Genomic DNA, 16224 nt, shown 5'->3' with positions numbered 1-16224 from the left:
TCTCTCTCTCTCTCTCTCTCTTCTCCCCCACCCCCCCTCTATCACTCTCTCCTGTCTCCCCTCTCTCTCCCCACCCCCCCATCTCTCTCCCCTCTCTCTCTTCTCCCCCACCCCCCCCCCCTCTATCACTCTCTCCTGTCTCCCCTCTTTCTCACCACCTCCCCATCTCTCTCCCCTCTCTCCCCACCCCCCCATCTCTCTCCCCTCTCTCTCACCACCTCCCCATCTCTCTCCCCTCTCTCTCACCACCTCCCCATCTCTCTCCCCTCTCTCTCACCACCTCCCCATCTCTCTCCCCTCTCTCTCACCACCTCCCCCCTCTCCCATGTCCTCTCTCTCTCTCTTCTCCCCACCCCCCCCCCCTCTATCACTCTCTCCTGTCTCCCCTCTTTCTCTCCCCACCCCCCCATCTCTCTCTCCTGTCTCCCCTCTTTCTCTCCACCTCCCATCTCTCTCCCATGTCCTCTCTCTCTCTCTTCTCCCCCACCCCCCTCTATCATTCTCTCCCGTCTCCCCACCCCCCTCTAGATCCAGGGTTTCAACGTGGCAGGGGGCGAATTCTCCTATGCCAGTGACTGTGCAGGGTTCTTCAGTCCTGGTATCTGGATGGGACTGCTCACCAGTCTACTGATGCTCATGATCCTGACCTACGGCCTCCATATGATCATGCAGCTACACACCATGGACCGTTTTGATGACCCCAAGGGACCTGCTATCTCCGTACCACAGACTGACTAACACATATACCACAAGCAAATAATGCCCCAAACACACACACACACCTTACACTACTTGTTGAGATCATTCCTTTAGTCACTATAGCAACCAGACCACTCAACGCATGAAAATTAATGGAATGAAGAGGGGGATAGGGGCCGAGGGAGGGGAATAGGGGCGGGAGGAGGGGGATAGGGGCCGGAGGAGGGGGATAGGGGCCGGAGGAGGGGGATAGGGGCCGGAGGAGGGGGATAGGGGAGGGGGATAGGGGCCGAAGGAGGGGGATACAGGCCGGAGGAGGGGGATAGGGGCCGGAGGAGGGGGATAGGGGCCGGAGGAGGGGGATAGGGGCCGGAAGAGGGGGATACGGGAGGGGGATAGGGGCCGGAGGAGGGTGATACAGGCCGGAGGAGGGGGATAGGGGAGGGGGATAGGGGCCGGAGGAGGGGGATAGGGGCCGGAAGAGGGGGATACGGGAGGGGGATAGGGGCCGGAGGAGGGGGATAGGGGCAGAAGGATGGGGGTACGGGCCGGAGGAGGGGGATAGGGGAGGGGGATACGGACCGGAGGAGGGGGATAGGGGCCGGAGGAAGGGGATAGGGGCCGGAGGAGGGGGATAGGAGAGGGGGATACGGGCAGAAGGAGTGGGATAGGGGCCGGAGGAGGGGGATACGGGCCGGAGGAGGGGGATAGGGGCCGGAGGAGGGGGATAAAGCCCGGAGGAGTGGGATAGGGGCCGGAGGAGGGGGATAGGGGCCGAATATTTCTGTTACTGAAGGGAAGAGTGCGTCTGTCCATCGTTTTTGTTAACTTACTGTAAAGATTCTAAATGATCATGTTTAGTCAATACAGCCCATGTTGTACTCTACATGAATAGCAGCTCTATGATGTTATTATTATCAGCCCATGTTGTACTCTACATGAATAGCAGCTCTATGATGTGTATTTTATTAGTAAAACGTGTTTGACCTTGTGATTGTGTCTATAGCAGCCTAGGGTAGTAGTGTATAGGTCAACTAGGACTGCTTCTGAAATGGCGTATTCCCTATATAGTGCACTACTTTTAACCAGAGCCCTATGGCACCCTATTCCCTATATAGTTCACTACTTTTAACCAGAGCCCTATGGCACCCTATTCCCTATATAGTGCACTACTTTTAACCAGAGCCCTATGGGTGTGGCCCTACGGAGCCTGGTAGGGTGACATTTCAGTAGCAGACTGGGTTTCACTGGGGTTGTTTAGTGTGTTTTTAGATGTGTGCAGTGTAACAGGGAGTTATTCTATGCTTCAATGGAACTGAAGGGACACAGTGGTACCATGAAGTTACATCAATACATAAATGTTACTATGAAGTTTACAATGTGACTTAACAGTTAAATGTTGCTACGAGGGAATGTTGAGACCCCCATGGATCAGGTCAGAATGTTCTGGACACACCTCTTGACCAGACAGTCAGGTATTAGGGGTCAGAGGTTAGGGAGGGAGGGGGGTGATGACCAGAGGGTTAGATGACCCTCTGTGTTTACTGTGAACAAGGAGAGGTGTTTCTGTTATTGATTTATTGATTGTTCTGTGGTTTATTTAAGTTGGATGTTACTGATGATGCTGTTAAATTGACTTCCTGTTGAACTGAAGAGGCTGTTGTCTGGTCATCTATCATTCGTAGAGGATTAATCTATTATAACAATGTCTCCGGTCCTGTGCTACTGTTGTGCTTCTGTGATTCCCCCACACACACACAGGTATGTTTTCACTTTTCAGAATATTGTAAATAAAGACGCTGCCTAAACATGGTTCAGGGTGAATCCCAGTCTATATGCTGCTTCGGGCTCTATTCGGGCTCTATTCGAGCTCTATTCGGGCTCTATTCGGGCTCTATTCGAGCTCTATTCGGGCTCTATTCGGGCTCTATTCGGGCTCTATTCGAGCTCTATTCGGGCTCTATTCGGGCTCTATTCGGGCTCTATTCGAGCTCTATTCGGGCTCTATTCGGGCTCTATTCGGGCTCTATTCGGGCTCTATTCGGGCTCTATTCGGGCTCTATTCGGGCTGCACACTACCAGCAGTGGTGTGAAGGGTTTCTTAAGTAAAATTACTTTAATGTTTTTTGTGTATCTGTACTTTACTATTTACATTTTTACTTTTACTTCACTACATTCATAAAGACGATGATGTACTTTTTACTCCATACATTTTCCCTGACATCCAAAAATACTTGTTACATTTTGAATGCTTAGCAGGACAGAACTGGTCAAATGCACACACTTATCAAGAGAACATACTGCCTCTGATCTGGAGGACTCACTAAACAGAGAACATCCCTGGTCATCCCTACTGCCTCTGATCTGGAGGACTCACTAAACAGAGAACATCCCTGGTCATGCCTCTGCCTCTGATCTGGAGGACTCACTAAACAGAGAACATCCCTGGTCATCCCTACTGCCTCTGATCTGGAGGACTCACTAAACAGAGAACATCCCATGTTATCCACTCACTAAACAGAGAACATCCCATGCTATCCACTCACTAAACAGAGAACATCCCATGCTATCCACTCACTAAACACAAATGCTTTGTTTCTAAGTTGAAATTGTGCCATCTGGTTTCCAGATAAGGAATTTGAAACTTTATACATTTACTTTTGATACTTCAATATATTCTATGATTAGTGAGGATCAGTGAGGATCAGGGTAGAGTTACAGGACTACTGTTTAACCCCTATTACAGTTCCATGATTAGTGAGGATTAGGGTAGATTTATAGGACTACTGGTCAACCCCTATTACAGTTCCATGATTAGTGAGGATCAGGGTAGAGTTATAGGACTACTGTTTAACCCCTATTACAGTTCTATGATTAGTGAGGATCAGTTTAGAGTTATAGGACTACTGTTTAACCCCTATTACAGTTCTAGGATCAGTGAGGATCAGGGTAGAGTTACAGGACTACTGTTCAACCCCTATTACAGTTCTAGGATCAGTGAGGATCAGGGTAGAGTTATAGGACTACTGTTTAACCCCTATTACAGTTCTAGGATCAGTGAGGATCAGGGTAGAGTTACAGGACTACTGTTTAACCCCTATTACAGTTCTATGATCAGTGAGGATCAGGGTAGAGTTATAGGACTACTGTTTAACCCCTATTACAGTTCTATGATCAGTGAGGATCAGGACTACTGTTTAACCCCTATTACAGTTCCATGATTAGTGAGGATCAGGGTAGAGTTACAGGACTACTGTTTAACCCCTATTACAGTTCTAGGATCAGTGAGGATCAGGGTAGAGTTATAGGACTACTGTTCAACCCCTATTACAGTTCTAGGATCAGTGAGGATCAGGGTAGAGTTACAGGACTACTGTTTAACCCCTATTACAGTTCTAGGATCAGTGAGGATCAGGGTAGAGTTACAGGACTACTGTTTAACCCCTATTACAGTTCTATGATCAGTGAGGATCAGGACTACTGTTTAACCCCTATTACAGTTCTAGGATCAGTGAGGATCAGGGTAGAGTTATACTGTTCAAACCTTATTGTACACTTTTCTCACCTTCCAATATCTAATGGATTCAAAAAAACTTTCCTAACCTTAAATAATATACAAGACCAGAGTATTTTTAAATCTACCAATTGGTGCTGAACAGAAGATGAATATGCATTTATTTGCATGGCTTTCTGTCATTCAGATCCACAGATGATGCAATCTCTACTGCACTCATTTCCCACCTGGACAAAATTAACACCTATGTGAGAATGCTATTCATTGACTACAACTCAGCGTTCAACACCATAGTGTCCTCAAAGCTCATCACTAAGCTAAGGACCCTGGGACTAAACCCCTCCCTCTGCAACTGGATCCTGGACTTCCTGACTGGCAACCCCCAGGTGGTGAGGGTAGGTAATAACACATCTGCCACGCTGATCCTCAACATGGGGCCTCTCAGGGGTGCGTGCTCAGTCCCCTCCTGTACTCCCTGTTCATTCATGATTGCACGGCCAGGCACGACTCCAACACCATCATTAAGTTTGCCGATGACACAACAGTGGTGGGCCTGATCACCGACAGCAACGAGACAGCCTAGTCATAGACTCTGTACCGGTACCCCCCTTTGTATCGTCTCGCTCTTGTTATTTACTGCTGCTTTTTAATGACTTGTTACTTTTATTTATTATTTTTACTTTCTATCTTGTTGTTGGTTAAGTTAAGAGCTCGTAAGTAAGCATTTCACTATAAGGTCTGTTGTATTCAGCAAAAAAAACTTTGATTTGATTTATTTGAATTGATTCAGAATATTCTGAACCCTTCTCTCCACATAATCTGAACCCTTCTCTCCACATATTCTGAACCCTTCTCTCCACATATTCTCAACCCTTCTCTCCACATATTCTCAACCCTTCTCTCCACATATTCTGAACCCTTCTCTCCACATATTCTGAACCCTTCTCTCCACATATTCTGAACCCTTCTCTCCACATATTCTCAACCCTTCTCTCCACATATTCTGAACCCTTCTCTCCACATATTCTCAACCCTTCTCTCCACATATTCTGAACCCTTCTCTCCACATATTCTGAACCCTTCTCTCCACATAATCTGAAGTATGTATGAACCCTTCTCTCCACATATTCTAGTGAGTATTGAGAAATGTTTGAATTAAAGAGATGGTTTTAGATAAACATACTGAAACCCTTATTGAATGAAAACTCCATTGAGAAAATGTGTTGGCCAACGAAGTGGCAGGGTTTTCAGCGGTTTAATTAAATGTATTCAGCACAAGGGACCTGCAGAGCCCCTTATGCACCTACATAACGTATGTCTGAATACCAACTACTGAGAAGTGCGTCTGTGTTTCATAATTGTCCTTCAATTTGCTGAATGTATCTCACCGGAAAAAGCATCCAAGTGAGCGAAACCACTCCTCTGTCTACGAGTAGGCACGTGTAGGCCATCTATCTGATGCTGTGTGGTCAAAATCAGTATGACATTGTTGCCGTCTGTACCATTGACAGCAAGGAAAGCCAGCGAGCATTTTGCCTCCCTTGATAACAAAGTATATAATAATAGCCAATCAGCTTTGAGCTGAACTGTGAATGGTCCTGGTGCACCAAAACAAAGTATCAAGGGAAGCCCGTTTGGATTTGGCTTCACTCCAATCACATCACATCAAGAACAATACGGCAACAACTTGCATCTCGTTGAGTTGTTTCCTCCAGTGGTTAACTAGCTAGCTAAAATTGTCCCTTTCCTAAATTAGCCATGGATGGAGATAGGGATTTGGACTTGTGGTTTTACTTAATTCTCTGTACTGACCAATGATTATAACAGTGAATCTGATCCAACCATAATTCATACATTCCCCTGAGAGGATGGAAGGTCTCCACATCCATTGGACGATATGGAAGCCAGGAAAACCAAAGGTCCAAAGGCCTAATATAGTGTATAAGAGGTCATACAATAAGTTTTGTAGTGATTCATATGTTGATGATGTAAATAATATTTGCTGGTCTGTGGTGTGTAATGAGGAGCAACCAGACGCTGCTGGTCTGTGGTGTGTAATGAGGAGCAACCAGACGCTGCTGGTCTGTGGTGTGTAATGAGGAGCAACCAGACGCTGCTGGTCTGTGGTGTGTAATGAGGAGCAACCAGACGCTGCTGGTCTGTGGTGTGTAATGAGGAGCAACCAGACGCTGCTGGTCTGTGGTGTGTAATGAGGAGCAACCAGACGCTGCTGGTCTGTGGTGTGTAATGAGGAGCAACCAGACGCTGCTGGTCTGTGGTGTGTAATGAGGAGCAACCAGACACTGCTGGTCTGTGGTGAGTAATGAGGAGCAACCAGACGCTGCTGGTCTGTGGTGTGTAATGAGGAGCAACCAGACACTGCTGGTCTGTGGTGAGTAATGAGGAGCAACCAGACGCTGCTGGTCTGTGGTGTGTAATGAGGAGCAACCAGACACTGCTGGTCTGTGGTGTGTAATGAGGAGCAACCAGACGCTGCTGGTCTGTGGTGTGTAATGAGGAGCAACCAGACGCTGCTGGTCTGTGGTGTGTAATGAGGAGCAACCAGACGCTGCTGGTCTGTGGTGTGTAATGAGGAGCAACCAGACGCTGCTGGTCTGTGGTGTGTAATGAGGAGCAACCAGACGCTGCTGGTCTGTGGTGTGTAATGAGGAGCAACCAGACACTGCTGGTCTGTGGTGTGTAATGAGGAGCAACCAGACACTGCTGGTCTGTGGTGTGTAATGAGGAGCAACCAGACACTGCTGGTCTGTGGTGTGTAATGAGGAGCAACCAGACGCTGCTGGTCTGTGGTGTGTAATGAGGAGCAACCAGACGCTGCTGGTCTGTGGTGTGGAATGAGGAGCAACCAGACGCTGCTGGTCTGTGGTGTGGAATGAGGAGCAACCAGACGCTGCTGGTCTGTGGTGTGTAATGAGGAGCAACCAGACGCTGCTGGTCTGTGGTGTTTAATGAGGAGCAACCAGACGCTCCTGGTCTGTGGTGTGTAATGAGGAGCAACCAGACGCTCCTGGTCTGTGGTGTGTAATGAGGAGCAACCAGACGCTGCTGGTCTGTGGTGAGTAATGAGGAGCAACCAGACGCTCCTGGTCTGTGGTGTGTAATGAGGAGCAACCAGACGCTGCTGGTCTGTGGTGTGTAATGAGGAGCAACCAGATGCTGCTGGTCTGTGGTGTGTAATGAGGAGCAACCAGACGCTGCTGGTCTGTGGTGTGTAATGAGGAGCAACCAGACACTGCTGGTCTGTGGTGTGTAATGAGGAGCAACCAGACACTGCTGGTCTGTGGTGTGTAATGAGGAGCAACCAGACGCTGCTGGTCTGTGGTGTGTAATGAGGAGCAACCAGACGCTGCTGGTCTGTGGTGTGTAATGAGGAGCAACCAGACACTGCTGGTCTGTGGTGTGTAATGAGGAGCAACCAGACACTGCTGGTCTGTGGTGTGTAATGAGGAGCAACCAGACGCTGCTGGTCTGTGGTGTGTAATGAGGAGCAACCAGACGCTGCTGGTCTGTGGTGTGGAATGAGGAGCAACCAGACGCTGCTGGTCTGTGGTGTGGAATGAGGAGCAACCAGACGCTGCTGGTCTGTGGTGTGTAATGAGGAGCAACCAGACGCTGCTGGTCTGTGGTGTGTAATGAGGAGCAACCAGACGCTGCTGGTCTGTGGTGTGGAATGAGGAGCAACCAGACGCTGCTGGTCTGTGGTGTGTAATGAGGAGCAACCAGACGCTGCTGGTCTGTGGTGTGTAATGAGGAGCAACCAGACGCTGCTGGTCTGTGGTGTTTAATGAGGAGCAACCAGACGCTCCTGGTCTGTGGTGTGTAATGAGGAGCAACCAGACGCTCCTGGTCTGTGGTGTGTAATGAGGAGCAACCAGATGCTGCTGGTCTGTGGTGAGTAATGAGGAGCAACCAGATGCTCCTGGTCTGTGGTGTGTAATGAGGAGCAACCAGACGCTCCTGGTCTGTGGTGTGTAATGAGGAGCAACCAGACGCTCCTGGTCTGTGGTGTGTAATGAGGAGCAACCAGACGCTCCTGGTCTGTGGTGTGTAATGAGGAGCAACCAGACGCTACACTTGACGCAGTTATGTAATTGCTTATTCCAGCTACTGATAAGCACGCACCCATTAAGGAAATTACTGTAAAAACTGTTAAATCCCCTTGGATTGATGAGGAATTGAAAAATTGTATGGTCGTGGGGGCAAAAGTAATGGGAAATAAGTCTGCAACTGATTGGCAAACTTACGGCAAATTGAGAAATCATTTCACTAAGCTAAATCAAAAATAAACTATACTATGAAACAAAGGTGAATTATATCAAGAATGATAGTAAAACGTTTTGGAGCACCTTAAATTACATTTTGGGGGAAAAAAAGCTAACTCGGCTCTATCATTTATTGAATCAGATGGCTCATTCATCACAAAAAACACTGATATTGCCAACCACTTTAATGACTTTTACATTGGCAAGATAAGCAAACTTAGGGATGACATGCCAGCAACAAACACTGACACTACACATCTAAGTATTTCAGACCAAATTATGAAAGACTAGAATTGTACTTTTGAATTCCGTAAAGTCAGTGAGGAAGAGGTGAACAAATGATTGTTGTCTATCAACAATGACAAGCCACCGGAGTCTGACAACTTGGATGTAAAATTACTGAGGAAAATTGTGGACGATATTGTCACTACCATTTGCCATATCTTCAATTAAAGCCTACTATAAAGTGTGTTCCCTCAGGCCTGGAGGGAAGCTAAAGTCATTCTGCTACCCAAGAATAGTAAAGCCCCCTTTACTGGCTCAAATAGCTGACCAATCAGCCTGTTACCAACCTTAGTAAACTTCTGGAAAAAATGGCCTGGAGGGAAGCTAAAGTCATTCCTTGTAAACTGTTATGGTCAAAACATATAGATTTAATGGTTGTAAAAATGGTGAGAGATCTGTCATTTTTTTTAACCTTTATTTAACTAGGCAAGTGAGAACGTATTTACAATGATGGCCTAGGAACAATGGGTTAACTGCCGTGTTCAGGGGCAGAACAACAGATTCTTACCATGTCAGCTCGGGGATACTGGCCCAACGCTCTAACCACTAGGCCACCTGCTGCCCTCTGTAATAAATGCTCTGCTTTTTTGACACCTCACTCCACAAAACAAGTCCTGCAGACTCTAGTTTATCTTGACTATTATCCAGTCATATGGTCAAGTGATGCAGAAAAACCAAGTCAAGCTGCAAGTCAAGCTGCAGTTGGCCCAGAACAGAGCAGCACGTCTTGCTCTTGTAATCAGAGGGCTAATATTAATACTATGTATGCCAGTCTCTCTTGGCCGGTCTCTCTTGGCCGGTCTCTCTTGGCCGGGCTCTCTTGGCCGGTCTCTCTTGGCCGGTCTCTCTTGGCCAGTCTCTCTTGGCCGGTCTCTCTTGGCCGGTCTCTCTTGGCCGGGCTCTCTTGGCCGGTCTCTCTTGGCCGGTCTCTCTTGGCCAGTCTCTCTTGGCCAGTCTCTCTTGGCTGAGACTTGAGGAAAGAGTAAGTTACTTCTTATTTTTATAAAAAAACATTGTGTTGGAAATTCCAAATTGTTTGCATAGTCAACTTACACACAGCACTGACACACACACCTTATGCCACCAGGGGTATTTTCACAGTCCCCAGGTCCAGAACAAATTCAAGGAAACATACAGAGCATGGAACTCCTTTCCATCTTAGCGCAACTGAACAGCAAACCTGGTTTTAAAAAATTTAATAAAGCAACACCCATGTGATCTACTGGTTGTGTTTATGTACTGACATGTGACCTACTGGTTGTGTTTATGTACTGACATGTGATCTACTGGTTGTGTTTATGTACTGACATGTGATCTACTGGTTGTGTTTATGTACTGATATGTGATCTACTGGTTGTGTGTATGTACTGACATGTGACCTACTGGTTGTGTTTATGTACTGACATGTGATCTACTGGTTGTGTTTATGTACTGACATGTGATCTACTGGTTGTGTTTATGTACTGATATGTGATCTACTGGTTGTGTGTATGTACTGACATGTGATCTACTGGTTGTGTTTATGTACTGACATGTGATCTACTGGTTGTGTTTATGTACTGACATGTGATCTACTGGTTGTGTTTATGTACTGATATGTGATCTACTGGTTGTGTGTATGTACTGACATGTGATCTACTGGTTGTGTTTATGTACTGACATGTGATCTACTGGTTGTGTTTATGTACTGACATGTGATCTACTGGTTGTGTTTATGTACTGACATGTGATCTACTGGTTGTGTTTATGTACTGACATGTGATCTACTGGTTGTGTTTATGTACTGACATGTGATCTACTGGTTGTGTTTATGTACTGACATGTGATCTACTGGTTGTGTTTATGTACTGACATGTGATCTACTGGTTGTGTTTATGTACTGACATGTGACCTACTGGTTGTGTTTATGTACTGACATGTGATCTACTGGTTGTGTGTATGTACTGACATGTGATCTACTGGTTGTGTTTATGTACTGACATGTGATCTACTGGTTGTGTTTATGTACTGACATGTGATCTACTGGTTGTGTTTATGTACTGACATGTGATCTACTGGTTGTGTGTATGTACTGACATGTGATCTACTGGTTGTGTTTATGTACTGACATGTGATCTACTGGTTGTGTGTATGTACTGACATGTGATCTACTGGTTGTGTTTATGTACTGACATGTGATCTACTGGTTGTGTTTATGTACTGACATGTGATCTACTGGTTGTGTTTATGTACTGACATGTGATCTACTGGTTGTGTTTATGTACTGACATGTGATCTACTGGTTGTGTTTATGTACTGACATGTGATCTACTGGTTGTGTTTATGTACTGACATGTGATCTACTGGTTTTGTTTATGTACTGACATGTGATCTACTGGTTGTGTTTATGTACTGACATGTGATCTACTGGTTGTGTTTATGTACTGACATGTGATCTACTGGTTGTGTATATGTACTGACATGTGATCTACTGGTTGTGTTTATGTACTGACATGTGATCTACTGGTTGTGTTTATGTACTGACATGTGATCTACTGGTTGTGTGTATGTACTGACATGTGATCTACTGGTTGTGTGTATGTACTGACATGTGATCTACTGGTTGTGTTTATGTACTGACATGTGATCTACTGGTTGTGTTTATGTACTGACATGTGATCTACTGGTTGTGTTTATGTACTGACATGTGATCTACTGGTTGTGTATATGTACTGACATGTGACCTACTGGTTGTGTTTATGTACTGACATGTGATCTACTGGTTGAGTGTATGTACTGACATGTGACCTACTGGTTGTGTATATGTACTGACATGTGACCTACTGGTTGTGTTTATGTACTGACATGTGATCTACTGGTTGTGTGTATGTACTGACATGTGACCTACTGGTTGTGTGTATGTACTGATATGTGACCTACTGGTTGTGTTTATGTACTGACATGTGACCTACTGGTTGTGTGTACTGTTTGTGTGCTACCGCTAACTACCGCTAACCTTACCCTAAACTCCACAGGCTAGCAGTGTCGTGTCTTTACTATCATTAAATTGAAGACTTAGTTTTTATCAAAGATTCTCTGTAATTATTATTACGCGATCAAACTGATTAATCATGTAACTGTAATTAACTAGGAAGTTGGGGCACCAAGGAAAATTTTCTGATTACAAAGTTATAATTTCCTAATGTAACCTTTCAGATATTTTATATCTGATCAATTAGTCTTTGAATGAATTCATTATTTACTTTACCTCACGTTAGTCTCATTCCAAACATCGTAAATTGTTGACTATCTGCACAAACCCAGCCTTCACTATTAGTCATCCATACATCAATTGTCTTAAATTATTTATTACTAACTAAGTAATTCACAGAAATGCATAAACAAACAGTAGATAGTTACAAGGAAATGATAACGGAGTTCCCCTAGTGGGATAAACCGGTATCGCGGCTTGGTGGACAAAAGGGAAGTGGGGGTCGACTGAGATGTGACACTACAAAGATGATAATTATAACAATTGAAATGCTAATCCTTTGCACATGAACTCTCACTCATTCGGAAACAATTGCAATCAATATATATATTTACGCTCAGTGTGTCGTCGGGATCTCTGTTGAAAAGTTCGTTTCTGTGGGAGAGTTTTCGTCCTCTCTATGTCGTGGTTAGAGGGGATATTTGAGCGACATTCATGTTGTTGTAGAATGGATGTTTCGACGGTTGTCGTTCTTCACGTTCAATGATACTGAATTCCTAGCTGCTGACTAGTGATTAATATCAGACTTGTTCTTATTCTGTCGGTATCGATAGTCTTAGAGTTTAACCACGTGGTATGGTTAAAAGATTCAGCAATGGTCTGCAACCTTCGTCCTCTCCTAATGGAGAAAAGCATGGTCTGGTGATCATTTCTCAAAGTTGGGTTTTGTTCAGAATTGCAGAAAAGGGCTGTCCCAGGATGCCCGACCTTAACTGGGCTCATGGGCGGTCCTCTGATTTAGTTAAACTCAAAAGGGAATTGGAATTTCCTTATGCATTAGGGGGCGCTATTAAACATTTTGGATGAAAAACGTTCCTGTTTTAAACAAGATATTTTGTCACGAAAAGATGCTCGACTATGCATATAATTGACAGCTTTGGAAAGAAAACACTCTGACGTTTCCAAAACTGCAAAGATATTGTCTGTGAGTGCCACAGAACTGATGTTACAGGCGAAACCAAGATAAAAATCCAACCAGGAAGTGCCGCATTTTTTGAAACCGCCTCATGCCAGTGACTCCTTATATGGCTGTGAATGAGCTATGAATGAGCTTACGTTTTCCACGTTTTCCCCAAAGTGTCTACAGCATTGTGATGTCTTTTTAGGCATTTCCATTGAGGAATGGCTGTAAGGGACCATATATAGCATGTGGTCACATGGTGTCTCCCGCAGAAAATCTCGCGTAAAATACTGAGGTAGCCATTTTTCCAATCGCTTCTTATGAGAAACCAATTGCCTCGACGGATATATTATCGAATATATATGTTAAAAACACCTTGAGGATGGATCCTAAACAACGTTTGCCGTGTTTCTGTCGATATTATGGAGCAAATTTTGAAAAAAGTTTGGCGTTATAGTTCTAGCATTTTTCGGTCGATTTCTCAGCCAAGCATGATGAAGAAACGGGAGCTTTTTCGCCGACAAAAATAATATTTTTGGAAAAAAGGAACATTTGCTATCTAACTGGGAGTCTCCTGAGTGAAAGCATCTGAAGTTCTTCAAAGGTAAATTATTTAATTTGGTTGCTTTTCTTATTTTCGTGAAAATGTTGCCTGCTGCCAGCAGAGCCTAGCATAGCATTATGCCATGATAAACTTACACAAATGCTTGTCTAGCGTTGGCTGTAACGCATATTTTGAAAATCTGAGATGACAGTGATGTTAACAAAAGGCTAAGCTTGTGTTTGAATATATTTATTTTATTTTATTTGCGATTTTTTGCGTATTTATGTCCGCTGCGTTATGCTAATGCATTTGAGGCTATGATTACACTCCCGAATACGGGTTTGCTCGTCGCAAGAGGTTAAACAGTCCAAAATCACATTACACAATTTTACAAACAGTATCATCCTCACTTATACAACAATTAGATGTAAACCTCATATCTGAGGCTATTAAATAAACAGCATTATGGTAATGTGGCCGCACCGTCTCCCATGAGCTTCACCAAAATGTAACCAACGGACCAGTTCGTAGCTGGATTCTTTACCAATCTTTTATACCTTCCCCGGAACATGAATGTTGTTCGAACCTCAAGTTCTGTGAGGTGGATGGAATTCCTTTGTTATCTCACTCTGTCTCTATACTGTGGCCATGAGGAGATTCAGGAATTTACGACCTCTCTCTGACCACAGGAGCCTGGTTGTAGGAGCAGAGAGAGTGGGATGGTGCTCGCTGTACCCAAAGAGGCCAACGTCATGACAGCAGGCTACCGCTAACTGTACCCTAGCATCGCAGACACTTTTCCTATTGCTAAAACACATGCTAGCATCCACATGCTAGTGTCATCACTGCAGATTTCTTTGCAATGCTAGGGTTGTTCTAGTATCAGCACTAAGTGCTAAGTGTCTCTGTTTTGTTTAGTTTTTTTCACCTTTATTTAACCTGGTAGGCTAGTTGAGAACAAGTTCTCATTTACAACTGTGACCTGGCCAAGATAAAGCATAGCAGTGTGAACAGACAACACAGAGTTACACATGGAGTAAACAATTAACAAGTCAATAACACAGTAGAAAAAAAAGAAATCAATAGTCTATATACATTGTGTGCAAAAGGCATGAGGAGGTAGGCGAATAATTAGCAGATTAACACTGGAGTGATAAATGATCAGATGGTCATGTGCAGGTAGAGATATTGGTGTGCAAAAGAGCAGAAAAGTAAATAAATATAAACAGTATGGGGATGAGGTAGGTACATTGGGTGGGCTATTTACCGATGGACTATGTACAGCTGCAGCGATCGGTTAGCTGTTCAGATAGCAGATGTTTGAAGTTGGTGAGGGAGATAAAAGTCTCCAACTTCAGCGATTTTTTTCAATTCGTTCCAGTCACAGGCAGCAGAGAACTGGAAGGAAAGGCGGCCAAATGAGGTGTTGGCTTTAGGGATGATCAGTGAGATACACCTGCTGGAGCGCGTGCTAGGGGTGGGAGTTGCCATCATGACCAGTGAACTGAGATAAGGCGGAGCTTTACCTAGCATGGACTTGTAGGTGCCCTGGACCCAGTGGTTCTGGCGACGAATATGTAGCGAGGGCCAGCCGACTAGAGCATACAGGTTGCAGTGGTGGGTGGTATAAGGTGCTTTAGTAACAAAACAGATGGCACTGTGATAAACTGCATCCAGTTTGCTGAGTAGAGTATTGGAAGCTATTTTGTAGATGACATCTCCGAAGTCGAGGATCGGTAGGATAGTCAGTTTTATTAGGGTAAGCTTGGCGGTGTGAGTGAAGGAGGCTTTGTTGCGGAATAGAAAGCCGACGCTAGATTTGATTTTAGATTGGAGATGTTTGATATGAGTCTGGAAGGAGAGTTTACAGTCTAGCCAGACACCTAGGTATTTATAGATGTCCACATATTCTAGGTCGGAACCATCCAGGGTGGTGATGCTAGTCGGGCGTGCGAGTGCAGGCATCGAACGGTTGAAAAGCATGCATTTGGTTTTACTATTAAGAGCAGTTGTATGGCATTGAAGCTCGTTTGGAGGTTAGATAGCACAGTGTCCAAGGAAGGACTAGAAGTATACAGAATGGTGTCGTCTGCATAGAGGTGGATCAGGGAATCGCCCGCAGCAAGAGCGACATCGTTGATAAATACAGAGAAAAGAGTCGGCCCGAGAATTGAACCCTGAGGCACCCCAATAGAGACTGCTAGAGGACCGGACAACATGCCCTCCGATTTGACACACTGAACTCTGTCTGCAAAGTAGTTGGTGAACCAGGCAAGGCAGTCATTAGAAAAACCGAGGCTACTGAGTCTGCCGATAAGAATATGGTGATTGACAGAGTCGAAAGCCTTGGCCAGGTCGATGAAGATGGCTGCACAGTACTGTCTTTTATTGATGGCGGTTATGATATCGTTTAGTACCTTGAGCGTGGCTGAGGTGCACCTGTGACCGGCTCGGAAACCAGATTGCACAGCGGAGAAGGTACGGTGGGATTCGAGATGGTCGGTGATCTGTTTGTTGACTTGGCTTTCGAAGACCTTAGATAGGCAGGGCAGGATGGATATAGGTCTGTATCAGTTTGGGTCTAGAGTGTCTCCCCCTTTGAAGAGGGGGATGACCGCGGCAGCTTTCCAATCCTTGGGGATCTCAGACGATACGAAAGAGAGGTTGAACAGGCTGGTAATAGGGGTTGCGACAATGGCGGCGGATAGTTTCAGAAATAGAGGGTCCAGATTGTCAAGCCCAGCTGAT

At 45.1% G+C, this 16224-nt stretch overlaps 1 pseudogene; it reads left to right on the top strand.

The window, feature by feature from the left end:
* The window catches only part of LOC109882994 (V-type proton ATPase subunit S1-like), a 32136-nt pseudogene extending 31213 nt beyond the window's left edge, over positions 1 to 923 (top strand).
* Positions 924 to 16224: the final 15301 nt, after the last annotated feature.

This window comes from Oncorhynchus kisutch, linkage group LG17 (assembly GCF_002021735.2).
Source record: "Oncorhynchus kisutch isolate 150728-3 linkage group LG17, Okis_V2, whole genome shotgun sequence".
Taxonomy (NCBI): Eukaryota; Metazoa; Chordata; class Actinopteri; order Salmoniformes; family Salmonidae; genus Oncorhynchus; species Oncorhynchus kisutch.
This window is presented reverse-complemented; position numbering and strand designations above follow the sequence as displayed.